The sequence below is a fragment of the Panthera leo genome, chromosome E2 (genome assembly GCF_018350215.1).
Source record: "Panthera leo isolate Ple1 chromosome E2, P.leo_Ple1_pat1.1, whole genome shotgun sequence".
Classification (NCBI taxonomy): domain Eukaryota; kingdom Metazoa; phylum Chordata; class Mammalia; order Carnivora; family Felidae; genus Panthera; species Panthera leo.
In genome coordinates, this window is record NC_056693.1 from 54,161,811 (window position 1) to 54,178,001 (window position 16,191).

At 39.3% G+C, this 16,191-nt stretch overlaps 1 long non-coding RNA gene across 1 annotated transcript; it reads right to left on the bottom strand.

The window, feature by feature from the left end:
* On the bottom strand, positions 1-14,718 carry LOC122209044. The gene is made up of 4 exons (XR_006197423.1): positions 14,571-14,718; positions 13,917-14,006; positions 9,920-9,998; positions 1-28 (listed from the first exon to the last, which is right to left on the bottom strand). It is a non-coding gene; the product is annotated as an uncharacterized LOC122209044 (long non-coding RNA).
* Between the last annotated feature and the right edge of the window lie 1,473 nt (positions 14,719-16,191).

Consider the following 16,191-nt stretch of genomic DNA (forward strand, 5'->3'; position numbering starts at 1 on the left):
TCTGTCTCTCTCCCGCTCACATTCTGTCCTTCAAAAATAAACATTAAGAATGAATAAATAAACACATACATACATACATACATACATACATAAATACATAAATAAATATTGGCTAAGAATTTTCAGTACTTAAAAAAAATCATAACTCTTTATTTCAGAAATTTGTTCTAAGATTAGAAGAGGATAAATAAAAATAAATTCACAATTTAAAGCATGCTAAGACTGTGGAAGTGAAAAGGCAACAAGAAAACCTTAAAAAGCTGTGGAGGGAGCAGGGGGTTAGGTATTCAGCAAAAGAAAGTCAACAAAATTACCTGTAAATAGACAATAATTAGATTGATGGGACTTTTTGACAGCAACAGAAGTCTGATGGGTTATCCTCAAAGTTTTGTGAAAAAATAACTTCGAATCTAGAAAAATCTATCCACCTGAACTACCATTCAGAGTAAGGGGGATAAAGGATAATTTTTGATAAACAAAGATGGAAAGAACTTAGCACTAACAAACCCCCCACTGAAAGACTTAACTAAAGGCTGTAGTACTTTTACAAAGTAGGAAATTGAACTCAGAAGGAAGTAGAGAGATGCAGGAAATAATGGTAAGTAGGGAAAGTGGCAAGCACATCAATAAACCTAAGAGTAATAACAACAATAACCACAAATGTTGGGGGAATAAAACAAAATGGTGGTATATTCCTTAGCAATAAAGAGGAATGAACTATTGATACACTCAACAACACGGAGAGATCTCAGGTACACTATGCTATGTGAAAAGAGCCAACTTCAGAAGGTCTCATGCTGTATGATCCCATTTATATGACATTCTCAAAGCGAGACAGTTATTGAGATAGAGAACAGATTCGTGGTTGCTGGTGAAAGAGCGGGGGTGACAGTAAGACTAAAGGGAATATCACAAGGGAGATCTTTGCGATGGTGGGTCAGTTCCGTATCTTGATTGTGGTGCTGGTCACACAAATCTACACACGTGAGAAAACGACCCAGAACTGCAAACAGACATTGAACCAGTGTCAACTTCCTGTTTTTGATATCGCACTATAGTTACATAAGATGTAACTTTTAGGGGCGCCTGGGTGGTTCAGTCAGTTAAGCATCTGACTTCGGCTCAGGTCGTGATCTCGCAGTTCGTGGGTTTGAGGCCCATGTCAGGCTCCTGGCTCAGAGCCCGGAGCCTGCTTCGGATTCTGTTTCCCTCTCCTGCTCATACTCTGTCTCTCTCTCTCTCAAAAATAAATAAACATTAAAAAATTAACGATAAAAAAAGATGTAACTTTTAGAGGGAACGGGTGGACGATACAGGGATCTCTCTGTACTATCTTTGCAACTTCCTGTGAAACTGTAAGTATTTCAAAAAGTGTTAAAAAAAAAAAAGTAAGATGGAGCCAGTAAATAATAAAAATATGGAAGATGACAGGGGAGATTAGAATAAACCATTTTAAGGTCTTCTTAAGGTCGGGAAGAGGACGAAGACATTCATTAACTTTAAACCTAAGTCAAATATGTCATGAAAAATTTAAGGAAGACGCTAAAAAAAATAGAAAAAGTATAGTTGGTAAACCAGACAACGATGGGGGAATGATAATAAGGAAAATAATTCAGGAGAAGCAGTGAAAGGAAAAGGAAAAAGAGTAAAGTGGCTTGCTGAAACATATATTCAAAAAAACTATAACTCTAATACTAGTAATAATGAGTCTGAAAACATTTTAAAAAGTAATCCAATCCATAATAATAACAAAAGAACTACAGTATCTGTGAAGCATCTAAATGAAAATTATGTGTGGCCTACGAAGAAAGCTACAAATATTTATCTGGTAAGTTCTGTTAATAGTTATCCAGCCTTGAGAGATAAGGAAAGAAGACTGAGTTCCAAATTTGTCCATGAACAGCATGTGCTTGATAAGGAAGCAAAAGTAACCATCTTGTGCTGGTCTGCAAGCCCTCACTTTTCAGAATGCTCTAGTAGTTTCTAATGTATCGAACGTTGACTAACTGACTAAAATAAAGGATAAAAGCCAGTAAGTGCTCTCAGAAAGCGGTGTGAGGAGTAAGCAGTCTGTACACGTTAATCCCCGTTTGCAATGTCACAGGCCCGGGGCGACTGGTGAGTCGAGAGCTCCTACTTCTCCCTGCAGCAGGTGTCAGTTCTGATACGGTCCATGGCTCCATGAACCCTCACCGTCGCCCCACGCAGAAGATACTACTATTGTTCTCCTAGAAGATACCTGCTGTTACTTGCAAGTGAGGAAACTGAGGCAGAGAGAGAGGTTACGCAACCCGCCTGAGGTTTTTGGGTTTTGAACTTGAGAAGGCTGGCTCCAGTGCCCATGCTCTAAATGCCTCTGCAATCTAACTTTTAAATAAAAGTGGGAGGATAAATCTGGCCGGTGAAGAAAATACCAGTGGAGTCAGACCAGCCCTGACCACTATCTCAAGGTGCAATAAACAGTGTGATATCACATGAAAATAGACAAAGGGAATTGGTAGAACAGAACCAATAACTGAGAGATGGGATCTACCACGTACATCAATTTAATTAAAGGTGTACCTAAAATCAGATCTAGTGATTTTAATAAATTGCGTTAGCACAATGAACTGACAACTGCAAGAGGAATGTAAAGATTCACTCCAAGAATTTCTCTTTTTGCCGCACACAAACAGAAATCCCAGCTGGAATAAAGAGTTAAAGGAAACAAGACTGTATCATTAAAAAAAGAGAACAAGTATTATTAAACATTTATCAACCTCTTGAGGTAGGAGGAATGCTTATGTAATAAATCACAAAGGCAATCAGCAACTGAGTTGATAACATAAAAATGTAAATTTTCTATTAACTGAATAAAAACTCAGAAAGAAAATTCAGAGATAAAGGCAAACAAAAAATTACAACAAACATAATTCAGAATCATACCAAACACAACTGTACTGTTATGTCACGGTGCTTTAAATTTGAAGGATTGGTTGGCATCTTTAAAACAGAAAGAATTTTCAGAAATCAAAGAGCAAAATACTCACACCCCAGAAGAAAAATTGACATATGCAGGAAATCTACAGAAGAGACACTAAAGGTCAAAAAAGTTATTTTTAATTCAGTAAGAGATGCAAATGAAAACAACAGGTTGTTTTACATTTCCCCTTGCTGACAAAGATTGCTTTTTAATAATGGTAGTAAGATTATAATATAGATATAAACTCAGGCAAGCTTTCTGTAATGCAATTTAGCAAAAACAGTATAGTTACATTGTGTGTGATTTTGAATTAGGTAAGTTAAATAGCAGGATATAAACAACTTAAGCAAATTGTACTTTATCAGCACTGGATGTTGTATGTAAGTGATGAAGCACTGAATTGTATATTGCACTGAAACTTGAAACCAATATTGCAGTGTATGTTGGCTAACTAAAATTTAAATGAAAAATTAAAAAAAACTAATTAAAAAAGTGTACTTTATGTGCAAAATTTGAAATAATACAAAGCCCAGCATTTTCAGTTCTTGAAAAACAGCAATATTACAGAGCTTTCCAACCAAGTGAATTGTAAACAGTGAAACAGCATGGCACTTAGGACTGGGGACTCCAGAGCCAGGCTGAGTGTGTTTTAATCCTGCTGTTTACAAGCGACACCATTTACAAGCTCTGTAACCTGGACAAGTTGCTTTATCTACTTGTGCCTTGACTTCTTCATCTATGAAGTGGGAATCATAATAATCACCATCTTATACGACGTCACGAGTATTAAATGAGTTAATATATTTAAAGTACTTAGAACACAGCCTGGCATGTATATTACATAGGGTTTGTTTTGACAGTGAGGATGGGAAGGATGATGATTGATGTTGCCACATGATGGCACCATGTTAGCAGAAAACAAATAGACCCTCTGACTATCGTCTGTCATTATCCTGGGACCCATATTGCTGCTAAATGCTAGAAGTTCTGCAGATGACTTTAGTGGATACTTATTACTTTACTATAATACACAGTAAAAATAAGCCTATAAAATAAGCCAGTAAAAATAGCCCATAAAAAGTAATTGTTAAACTTGAATGTTAAACTATTTGTATATTTATAAGAATGCTTGTTAAATAATAATACAAATGGTAACCCCAAAAACTTTAAAATGGAAGCTAAGAGCACCTGGGTGGCTCAGTCAGTTAAGCACATGACTTGATTTCATTTCAAGTCATGATCTCATGGTTCATGAGTTTGAGCCCTGCGTTGGGCTCTGTGCTGGCAGTGTGGAGCCTGTTTCGGATTTTCTCTCTCCCTCTCTGTCTGCCCCTCCCCTACTCATTCTTTCTCTCTCTCTCTCTCTCTCTCTCTCTCTCTCTCTCTCTCTCTCTCTCTCAAAATAAGTAACTAAACTTAAAAAACAAGCCATTATGATATACTACACCTTTTGAAATTCATATCAGAAGAACGCTGAAAAACAAAGAATCATTAAAGCAAAAATACACCACAACTCTTAATGATTTATGCACACCAAGAATACCCTCTCCCACACGCTTTACATTTATTCCAATGGAAAATCAATCTTGGATTTGCAAGGTCTTCAGGAACACTCCCGTCACACAAAATGCAACCACCTGGTAAAGGCAGAACCAATAAGCATGCAATGGTCAAGACCCTTTATGTACTGGCATAAAAACACATAAAGCAATTGCTATAAAATTTTCAAGGAAGAACTGACAAAAAAAGTAAACTAACAGACTTCCTGTTTTAAATAAATTAGGTATACCTAGAAAATACCCATTTTCTATTTATCTACAAAGAAAATCTCAGAAAATTTTCAAAAATAGAATTTGTACAGGCCTGTTTTCTCACCACTCTATCACCAGAAAAGTTTAAACTCTTTACAAAATAGCTCCTGGGTCAGGTTGGAAGTAAAATCTATATATTGACACAATTTAGAAAATAGCTCCAAGCACAACAAATAGCAAATTTCACAGAAGGCAGTCAAAGCTGTATTCAGATGAATATTCATAGTCTTAAATTCTTTCATTATTAAACAAGAAATAATAAAACATTCAACATAGGAAGCTATAAACCTATAGAAAAAGAAGTAAGTGATTACAGTAAGGAGAAACTAATACTTAGAAAATATAGCAGAACTCCTATATCTGAGAACTAATTCTTGGAAATGGCCAATTAAACAGAAGATAAAATTTAAACAGAAATGAGAGAGAGAAAATACCAATAGGAAACCTTAAGAATAAAAAAATAAAATTCCTCTCTCAGAAATCTCACTTTTAAGTATAGCCCTAAAATTCCAAGTAACATTTAAACAAACCTAACAAAGTGGCATATTAAGAGAATCAGAGCTACAACAAAATGAAGTTTAAGAATGCAAAAATAGGGGCACCTGGGTGGCTCAGTCGGCTAAGCGGCCGACTTCGGCTCAGGTCATGATCTCGCGGTCCGTGAGTTCGAGCCCCGCGTCGGGCTCTGTGCTGACCGCTCAGAGCCTGGAGCCTGTTTCAGATTCTGTGTCTCCCTCTCTCTGACCCTCCCCTGTTTATGCTCTGTCTCCCTCTGTCTCAAAAAAATAAATAAACGTTAAAAAAAAAATTAAAAAAAAAAAGAATGCAAAAATAGTTCCATGTTACTAGGGCTAAATAGTAAAAATTTTGCCCACTTCAATAAAGGTAGAAAAGTATTTTATAAGATAGAGTATCTATCCCTGATTAATAAAAAATTTCCCAACAAAATAGGGATTGAAATACACTTCTATAATTTAGCAAAGAATACCCTTATCAAACGGTCGGCCACCAAGTAACAGTATACATATCATTTAAAAAAATGCTAGGGTGCCTGGGTGGCTCCTTTGGTTAAGAGTCCAACTTTAGCTCAAGTCATGATCTCACAGCTCCTGAGGTCAAGCCTGCATCGGGCTCTCTGCTTGTCAGCGTGGGACCCACTTTGGAGCCTCTGTGCCCTCCTGTTTCTGCCCCCACCCACTTGCACACATGTGCTCTTTCTCTCTCTCTTTCAAAAATAAATAAACATGTTTTTAAAAAGATTTAAAAATGCTAAAGGCAATCTCATTAAGATAGACAAGACAAAGAGGTCCATAATCACTTCTGCTATTTAGGATTATGGTAGAAGTTCCACGTACCACTGTAATAATGCAAGAAAAGTAAATGAGGCATTGCCTAAAAAAGGAGGCAGACTTATCTATATTTGCATACAACACAAATATATACCTTGAAAATGGACCAAAAAATCCATTGTAAAATGACTGAGACTAATAGCAGAGTTTTCTAAAATGTCTGATCACACTGGTTACTCCAAAGACAATGGCTTGAGGCAGAGTTTCCGTCTGCGACGAGGAACAGTTATGAAGATGGCTAGCAGTGGTGCTTGGGCAACGATGTGAATACACCTGATTGCACTAAACTATACACTTAAAAATGCTTCAAATGTTAAATTTTATGTTATATTTATTTTACCACATTTAAGTAAATGGCTTGGATTACTCAGAATGAGACTGCCACTCACTATGCAAGCACTTGATTTTTTTTAAATTTTTTAAAAATACTTTTAATGTTTATTTATTTTTGACAGAGAAAGACAGACAGAGCATGAGTGGGGGAGGGGCAGAGAAGAGAGATGGAGACCCAGAATCCAAAGCAGACTCCAGGCTCTGAGCTGTCAGCACAGAGCCCTACGTGGGGCTCAAACCCATGAACCATGAGATCATGACCTGAGCCGAAGTCAAACACTTCACTGACTGAGCCAACCAGACGCCGATAATTATTTTTTAAGTAAATAGCTCGTTTTGAAAAGTTAGTGGGGGAAAAAACATCCACTTACAATCAAGATGAGAGAGAAGGAGGGAAAAAGAGAGGGAGGAACAGAGGGAGGATGCAGGACTCATATGAGTCTAAAAATGCTATTAAATGGCATCAAAGACAACAGAGTAAGAAAAAAAAAAAAGCATATCATGCTCCCGGATGAAAACATTCAATATTTCAAAGACCTGAAAATTCCCCAAATTAATCTTTAAATGTAATTCAATTCTAGTCAAAATATCAGCAGGATTTCCCTTTCAGAATTTGACACAATAATTGTAAGGTTTATCAGGAATACTAAAGGAGTGAGAATAGCCAAGCAGATTTTGAAAATTAGTAATGAGGAAGGAGGAGACGTTCCAGAAATGCATGATGTATTCTACAATTTCTTTTGCTTCCTAGTCTTCTCTAGAAGACCAGAAGGTCAAGATTCTTCCAACTCACTCACCATTGTCCAGAGAAAGAAAAGGACATTGCTGCGAGCTGCTGAAAGTTCCTTTAATGTGGTAAACAGGCACTTTCAGTAGAATGTACTTTTAATATATTCCGTATTTTTTTTTTAAATATGACACCACAATTGGAAATAAAATGACTAGCTGTGCTGTATACATTAACTGGAGTATATTAACAGAATGCAGTATCATAAAATTCTGTGATTTTGACTCTGAGCTTTAAGGATATTCAAGCACTATCTTCTTGCACAATCTATGAAAATAAGATCCTTCTATAAAAATAAGTAAATTTACTATTGGCTACTGGGAAAACATAATCAGGGACAATTTCTAAAAGGGTGATGGTGATGGGATCAAATAGACCAACAGATTCACAAACAGAATAGAACAGAAAGCACCAAGTACAGATACGAGGTTAGCATACAGTAAGTGTAGTGGTTTAAGTCCATACGAAAAGGATAAATTATTCGACATTCACCACTGAAGTTACAGACAGATCACTGGTGGGGAAAATAAGGCTAGTTCTCTAAATCATGGTCTACACTAAAATAAATTCTAAATGGAAAGTCATGGCACCTGGGTGGCTCACTCGGTTAAGCACCCGACTCTTGATTTTGGCTCAGGTCATGATCTCACCATTCGTGAGATCAAGCCTCACATCACGTTCTGGGCTGACAGCACAGAGTATGCTTGGGATTCTGTCTCTCTCTCTTTCTCTCAAAATAAATAAACATTTAAATTGAATAAACATTTAATTCCTCCACACACCTAACAAATGTTTACCGGGTACAAATTTATGAGCTAGACCACTGTGAGGACACTAGGACAGAGAAGTAGGCAAGACTCCCAGGGTCCCCACACTCATGGGATTTACAGCCTATCTCTGGCCTAATGGTATGAGCCTATGACTTCAGAGTAACTGGTGAAATATTCTACAGCTAGGTATCAGGGGTCTAGTCCCAGCAACTCCAGGATTAGGTCATGTTTCACTATCCCACCACCCACCTTGTGTTTCTTTTGTCTTGTGAACACAGCCACCAGGTGATAACCCTTTGGCTTGTTACCCTTCCCTTGGTGATGGTTTCCCACACACCTTTGGGAAATAATGGGTGGGGCGTAATCAAGCACTAGGATGTTAAAAACCCAGTTTCTATGGCATTTCAGGCCAGATGCTGAAGACAGAGAGCCGAAAGCTCACAAGAAGGTGAAGGGAAGGGATGTCCCAGAATTAGGGACAAAGGTAGCGACAACAAGGTAATGTATCTTGTCACCCTTGATAATGTTTTCTCCATTGGGGTCAGAATCAGAGGAAAAAAGAGAAATGCAGCTTAAAAATATATACATGAGTCCCTCTCCCTCTCTCCCTTCCTCTTTCTCTCTCTCTCTCCCCAATATTTGGACTGGGATGTTATCTAACAGGTAGGGTGTGAGGTGTGATATGTGGGCAATAAAACTTCTCTGACTCTGCCTTCCAGTTGGTTCTCCCCTAATTGACATGGAAACCATAATACAGACATCAAAGGTTGAGCTGCACAACTGGTTATTTAATTACCATTGTGATGATGCCAGAGAAGTGAAGGGTCAGGGAGTTCACAGAACTGGGGCCCTGACCTAATCTCAGGGATCAGGTGAGGCTTCCCTGAGGACGTTCAAGAACTCTGAGCTGGGAGCAGGAATGAAACAGGCAGGGTGACTCGGGTGAGGGAAGCATGTGCAGAGACGGTAGCAAAGCAGATGGCCCTCCCCACTGTGTGTGGGCACCACCCAATCCATTAAGGGCCTGAATAGAACAAAAAGGTGGAGGAAGGTGGGATTCACTCTCTGCCTGACTGCTTATGCTGAAACATCGATCTTCTCCTGCTTCAGTGCTCCTCATTCTCAGACCTTTGGATCTGGACTTGAACCTATACCCTCAGTTCTCTGACTCTCAGGCATTCGGACTACACCACCAGCTTTCCTGGCTCTCCAGCTTGCAGACGGCAGGTTGTGGGACTTTTCTGTCTCCGTAAGTGTGAGCTAATATCTTATGATAACTCTCTTTCTTAGCTTTTTTATTATAAGCTACATTGACTAATCCAAATTTCTATCTCAGTCAGAATACCATAGGCTGGACGGCTTAAACAACAAAAATCAATTTCGTACAGTTTTGGAGGGTGGTTAGTCCAAGATCGAGGTGCAGGCAGACCCACTGTCTGGTGAAGGCATTCCTGCTTCCGTGCAGACAAGATTCACCTTGAATCCTCAAAAGGTGGAGAGCAGAAAGAGATCATCTCTCTGATATCTCTTCTTTTTTTTTTTTAATGTTTATTCATTTTTCAAAGACAGTATAAGCAGGGAAGGGACAAAGAGAGGGGGCCAGGAGGGACGGAGGATCTGAAGCGGGCTCTGCTCTGAAAGCAGAGAGCCCGATGTGGGTCTTGAACTCACAAACTGTGAGATCATGACCTGAGCTGAAGTCGGATGCTCAACCAACTGAACCACCTAGACGTCCCGCATATCTCTTCTTAAAAGGACACTAATCCTATTCGTGAATGTCCACCCCCATGACCTAATTACCTCCCTGAATATCCGACCTCCAAACACCATAACATTGGGGGGTTAGGCTTCAGCATATGAATTTGAAAGGGGTTGGGGGACACAAACATTCAGGCCATCACACACACCTTGTTACTTTCATTACATCTAGCTCCATTTTTCACCATCTGACACCACGCTGTTTCTCTCTCACACTTGACTCTGTACCTGTAAAATTGCAAATAGTGTTTTAAACATTCAAAAAATAATATTATATTTTATCAAATTAAGAACAGTAATGTATCTGGAGTAAAATACACACTTGTATAACAAGGGGGGTTCTACAGAAATGGGCTTTTCTTGACCATGACCCCATTCCAATTCAAAGTCTGGTATCTGAGGAAAAAAGGTGATTTGTTCATTTCTTTTCAAAACTCTATTTCCATTGTGCTCAAAATGTCCTATTCTCATCAATTCAGAGGGGGAAAATGCAAATGATTACTAAATATAAAAAAAATGCTTGGCACTCAACTAATCAAAGAAATGTGAATTGAAATGTATATTTTCCACCTATAAAATTTTCAAATGCTTTTTAAATGCCAATCCTGGATATTGGCAAAGGTGAGATACAGCTCCTATCACACTGCTCATGGTAGCACAAACTGAAAAATGTTTTGGCAAAATAGAGCAAGAGCCTTCAAAATAGTTACATCCTTTGACCTCCTAAATTCTCTGCTAGAAATCTATTGTAGAAATAACGTGATCAAAGATTTATGTACAAAAAAATTCAAAGCAGTGATATAATAACAAAAGACTGTCAGAATGCTACAATTGATAGTCTCGTCATGGTTTTCAAGCTGTGATCAGAAGAGCCCTAGCATTGAACACACGGGGAACTACTGGGCCAGAAAGTGGCCACGTTGTTAGGACTCTGAGTTCAATATTTCTGAGTCAAACAGTTCTGCTTTTATCCGTTCTACATAGTGAGTTTCAGTCAAGATTCACTTTTTCGGGGGGCACCTGGGTGGCTCAGTCGATTGAGCGTCCGACCTGGGCTCAGGTCATGATCTCGCGGTTTGTGAGTTCGAGCCCTGTGTCGGGTTCAGTGCTGACAGTTCAGAGCCTGGAGCCCGCTTCAGATTCTGTGTCTCCCTCTCTCTCTGTCCCTCCACTGTGTCTCTCTCAAAAATAAATAAACATAAAAAAAATAAAAAATTTTAGAAAAAAGATTCACTTCTTGTTGGAGGGCAGGGATAGTAATCACCAGTCTACCCTAATTAGAACATAGGATCCACGAAGAATTTGTCAGCAAGTGATATGCAACCAGATTCCCAAAACTAAGCACAGCGTTTGGCTCGCAGTAGGTATTAAACAAATAGATGATGTTTATTGCAGGTTTAAGTTTTCTTTTTTTCTGATTAAAAACAAGTTTGAAAAGTATTATAATCAGGAAACTAAATACCGGAGATTTGCAAACTATGGCCCAAGGGCCAAGACTGGCCCAACACTTGTCTTTATAAATAAGGTTTTATTGGGACACAGTCACCCACACTCATTCATTTACATGTTGTCTATAGCTGCCTTTGTGCTACCATGGCAGAGTTGAGTAGTTGCAACAGACTGTGTGGCCTACCAAGCTGAAGATATTTACTCTCTGGCCCTTTACAGAAAAAGTTTGCTATCCCTGCTTTACACCATAAACTGCATATGGCCATTAAAAATAATGAAACAAATAACAATGAGACAATAACACAAATAAACACAGTGTGATATTGTGTTTTAAAAAGTTCAAAAGCACACGGACAATGCCAAGTGTTGGTGAGAACGGGAGGTAACGGGAAGTGTCCTACACCACCGAGGGGAGTATAAATGGTCACCAGCACGGAGGAAAACAGCCTGGCATCATCTCCTGAAACTGTAGGTATACGACCTACAGCTGACATCTGCAGGTAGATGGGTGCACAGAAACTTCACTCGTAGTGATTACCCAATGGAAATGAGGGCACATATGCGCTAACCAACATATTAAAAGAACGTTCATAACAACATCATTCGAAATAGAAGCAAACTGGAAACAACCCAGACATCCATCAAAAGTAGAGTGGATAAATAGATTATGGTAGATGCATATAATGAGAAAAAACTTCAGTGCGAATGCATAAATTCTACACACAACAACAGAAATGAATCCCAAACATAAGGCTAAGAAAGGGAAACCAGATACAGAAGAATAGAGTCCATAGGCTTCTAATTATAAGGTAAAGCCCAATAATCACAAAATTAACTTACAGTACCTGATAGGATAGCCTTTAACTTTGGACAAAAGGGCGAGGAGACAGATTTGCAGGGGGCTTAACGAGGGGCTTCAGAGAGACCGCTACCTCTCCAAATTCCACTACCTTACCCAGGTGGTGTTTATGGGGGTATTCTCATATAGAAATAGTTTACTGATCTGTGCACTTTTCAGCATATATGGCATACTTTGATTTTAAAAAATGCTTTAAAAATGAATGTATACTATGATCCTAATTTGGTTAAAGAAGGAAAGTGTGAGATTTATATCTGAGTGTATCAAAAAAGCAACCAATAGAACTACATCAACATCTTGAGAAATTAGATTGTGACTGCTTTTCATTTTCTCCCTCTATACAGTGTTCAAAATTCTCTGCAATGTTTAAAATATGAGAAACCCCTAAGAATGATATATCCAAAACCCCACCTCTAAAGTTGAAAGAAATAAGCAAAAAGAGGTAAAATTAGCAAAGAACAGGTAGCAAACGTTGAAAATTTAGCTGACACTCCCAACTTGGAGGGCAGACACTGGAGGCGAGGGCAAGCCAGGGAGAGCCCGATACCCCATCTGAAGGCCCATACCCTACACCTAAGTCCCAAGTCAGAGCCCAAGTTCCTAGCATTAGGAGCATTTACACCACAGAAATCGGTAAGTGCTACAGATGAGGACTTGATTCATCATTTCACTGATCATCTAGGCTTAAGGAAGTGATGGAGCAAATGCAAATAACAATCATGCAAATGAAATTAAACGTGTATTGTTTCTGTAGTCATAATCCCATAAAAAATGAAGGAAAAATTCTTCCGGTATTCACTGCTATTATCCAGTTCAGCAAAGGAGTCGTTCATATCATGGACGAACATCCCCTATGTCTGTCAGTTGTATCCTACTAATAAACATGAAGGAAAACATCAACCAACCAATTTTTGGATTTATGTCAAAACTACACTTGCTGACCAGTGGCAACCCTAGGTTGCATACGGATACAAGAATTCGACACAAATCAACAAAAGCATGCTGTGAAAATCGGATGGCTTTATGGAATTTACAATGAGGAATAGCGTGTCGTGTGTCTCCAGCTGTAAAGTGTGTGCTACACGTCCTTTAAATCGGTCATGTTGAGTACAGACCTCCATGCATGTTCCCGGAGAGCTAGTTGGTAAGCATATACTCGCACACCAATGCCTGAAAACGTGTTTTTGGACAGTAGAAGGAGGTTACTGAACATGCAACAACATGATTTGCAAATGTCACCACGGCTGAAGAAGTCAAAGAGATCATGGGAAGGGGGGCGCTAGGGCAAAAATGTAAAGGTGAAGTGGAAAAGTACCCTTTCTAACCGGGCCTAAGGGGAGCAAACAACTGAGGTTTTGTGCCCTGGTGGAGGCAACCCGTGAGGTTAATTCCTCTTTCCAGTTCTGCCACATGTAGAGAAAGAAAGTAAGAAATTTGAGAGCAAGAAGGTTAAAAGGCCGTCTCTATAATTAGCTTATCAGGTAAATTAAGGTGCATACATTCCCCGGGGCTAAGATGGAAAGAAGTGGGGTCCTCCAGCACCCCGTTAATCCTCTGCAGCCTCTGCTAGTCATCCAAGAAATTGCGCTCTTTCTCCCCTAATTACGCTGCGGCTTAATGTGGGAAACCTGATTTCCCTCACATTTACACAGTACTTTACAATTTTCAAATACAATTATATTAATTATCTCACTTGATTCTCATAACCCTTTTATGAAAGCAGGAACGGCTAAGTTCCAAAGAAAAATATTCCTAGGGAAAACTTAGTATTTTTGTGTGCTTAATTTAACTGTGGTTTTAAAGCCCGGCTCAAGAAAAAAAAGCTCCTTTCAAATCACCTATATAGTTCTTTGGGGGCACTCCTATCTGGTTCCTTGAAGATGTCAGCATGGTTTTGTTCCTGAAGTACTTGCCCTTTATCATTCCTCCTGGGAAGAAAGACAAAACCACCTGATTACAATTAACTAAAGGGCAACCATTAATTTTTCAAACCCTGTCCTCTGCCTTTATCCTGAAAACTTCTCAGAAGTAGACAGACTATCTCTTTTTTAGACCTCCATCTTAATTTTGTCCCTTAGTGAAGAAACTTAGGCACGGTATATGCTTAAGTAAATTACGTAAGAATGGTTTTCCCTGCCTGACTTGTCTGAGTTACATGAAAGGACCTTATTTCAAGGAGACACATCATGAGTTGTCCACTGCTGTAAAATTCCCAAGCAGCCTCATGAAGAAAGGCAATTCAGTCAGAGTCAGTGAGCGAACACGCACTGTTCCTGCTCAGAAAGGGTGAGGAGAAGGAAAAGAAGGAAGGAGGGGAAGGAAGGAGGGAAGGAAACAAACAGCTGTTTATTGACTTCCTACTACATGTTCCAGGAACTTTGACAGACATCATACAACCTGACCAACTTGTCATGGCCCCATTTTACAGATGAAAGAACTTAGATACTGAGAGGTTAGCTGTTTGATAAATGACACGATAGTTACAGACATACCTGTGATTTCAAAGACCATCCTTTACCGCTAGACCAGTGATTCTTGCAGTGTGGGTTCCAACCAGCAGCAGAAGGGTCACCTGGGAACTCGTTAGAGATGCAAATTCGCAGGACCCACCCCAGACCTTCTGAATCAGAAACTATAAGGGTGGGGCCCAACAGTCTGGTTTAACGAGCCCTCCAAGTTATGCTGATAGAACACCTGCTCTAAAGCAAAAGTCAACAAACGTAAAGCGTCACACAGAAAATACTTTAGGCTCTGTGGGCCACACGGTCTGTGTCATCAGTATTCGACACTGCCGTATTAGTGCAAAAGCAGCCATAGGCAATACATAAACAAAAGAGCATGGCTGTGTTTCAATAAAAATTAAGTGTTGGACAATGAAATCTGAATTGCCTATCATTTTCCTGTATCGTGAAATATTATTCCTTTAACTTTTTCTGAACCATTAACAAATACATAAATCATTCCTATCCCAAGGGCTGCACAAAACTAGGCAGTGGGGAGAATCTGGCCTGGGGGCCTTAGCTTGGCACCCTCTGCTCCCAACCTGGACATGCTACCTTGCAAGTAACAACTCTCTAACCAGGACAAAGATAGGCTAACTCTCATACAAGGAAGAATGTTGCAAAGGTGAATTATAAAACATTCTGCGGTCCAGTAGAGGCAGACGGCACATCTGGTTGTGGTGATGACAAAGACTTCCATGAAGAGGTGACAATCTGTGTGGGCTTTGTATGATGAGTAGGAGTTCAACAGGTAGAGACAGTGTAGATGGACCGTACAGAGGGGGCAGCTTAGACAAAGGGGGGGAGACTGGTGTGTGCAAGGCAGCCACTCCAAAATGCTCACTTCCACCCCAAATCCCCCAATCTCTTGAACTAAACGTGCTTTTGGGAAATTGTAATATGTAAAAGTGCTTCGAAGCTATTGTGAGTACCAGTAAACTACAGCATCGGGAAAGGGACAAATACAGCAACTGACGTAAAAGCTGTATATGTGATAGTCGTTATCAGTGATGGATTCCTCTCTCCCCGCAAGCCATGTGTTGAGGGGAGGGTGTCTTATTTCCTACAACAAATTATTTCTGGGTGCGAATTTGACTGTATGAAATACGCTCCCAAGTATCACGCAATGCCAAGAAATAATTTTCTTGAGATAGTTTCTAGTTATACAAATGAGCTCCCTTGAGATTTGTTTTGTTTTCCTGATTCTTTACACAACATCCAATTGAGTTGTTGGTTATTTTCAAACACAAGAGTTCCCTTTATGATCATAAATTAGTACAATTTCAGAAAGTGGGGCTTTTTTTCTTTTTTTTTTTCAGGTTACTCATTTTCATTTAATTTGCTTTGGTGCCAGCTGTTAAAAGGAAATACTATCCAGTCTGGCAATATGCCCTAGAATAAGAAAGAAGGCAAATTGTCAAGTTGGTAACGAATAATACCTTCCTCTCTGATAGATATCCAACGTCACATAGCAGAGAGGTTAAGAGACCAAGTTCTAAAGTCAGATTCTCTGGGCCCTAATCCCTGGTCTCCCATGTAATGAGCTATCTGATCTTGATAGGTTACTCTCAGAGCCTCAGTTTCCCTAACAATAAAATGGGAAAAAGTAATT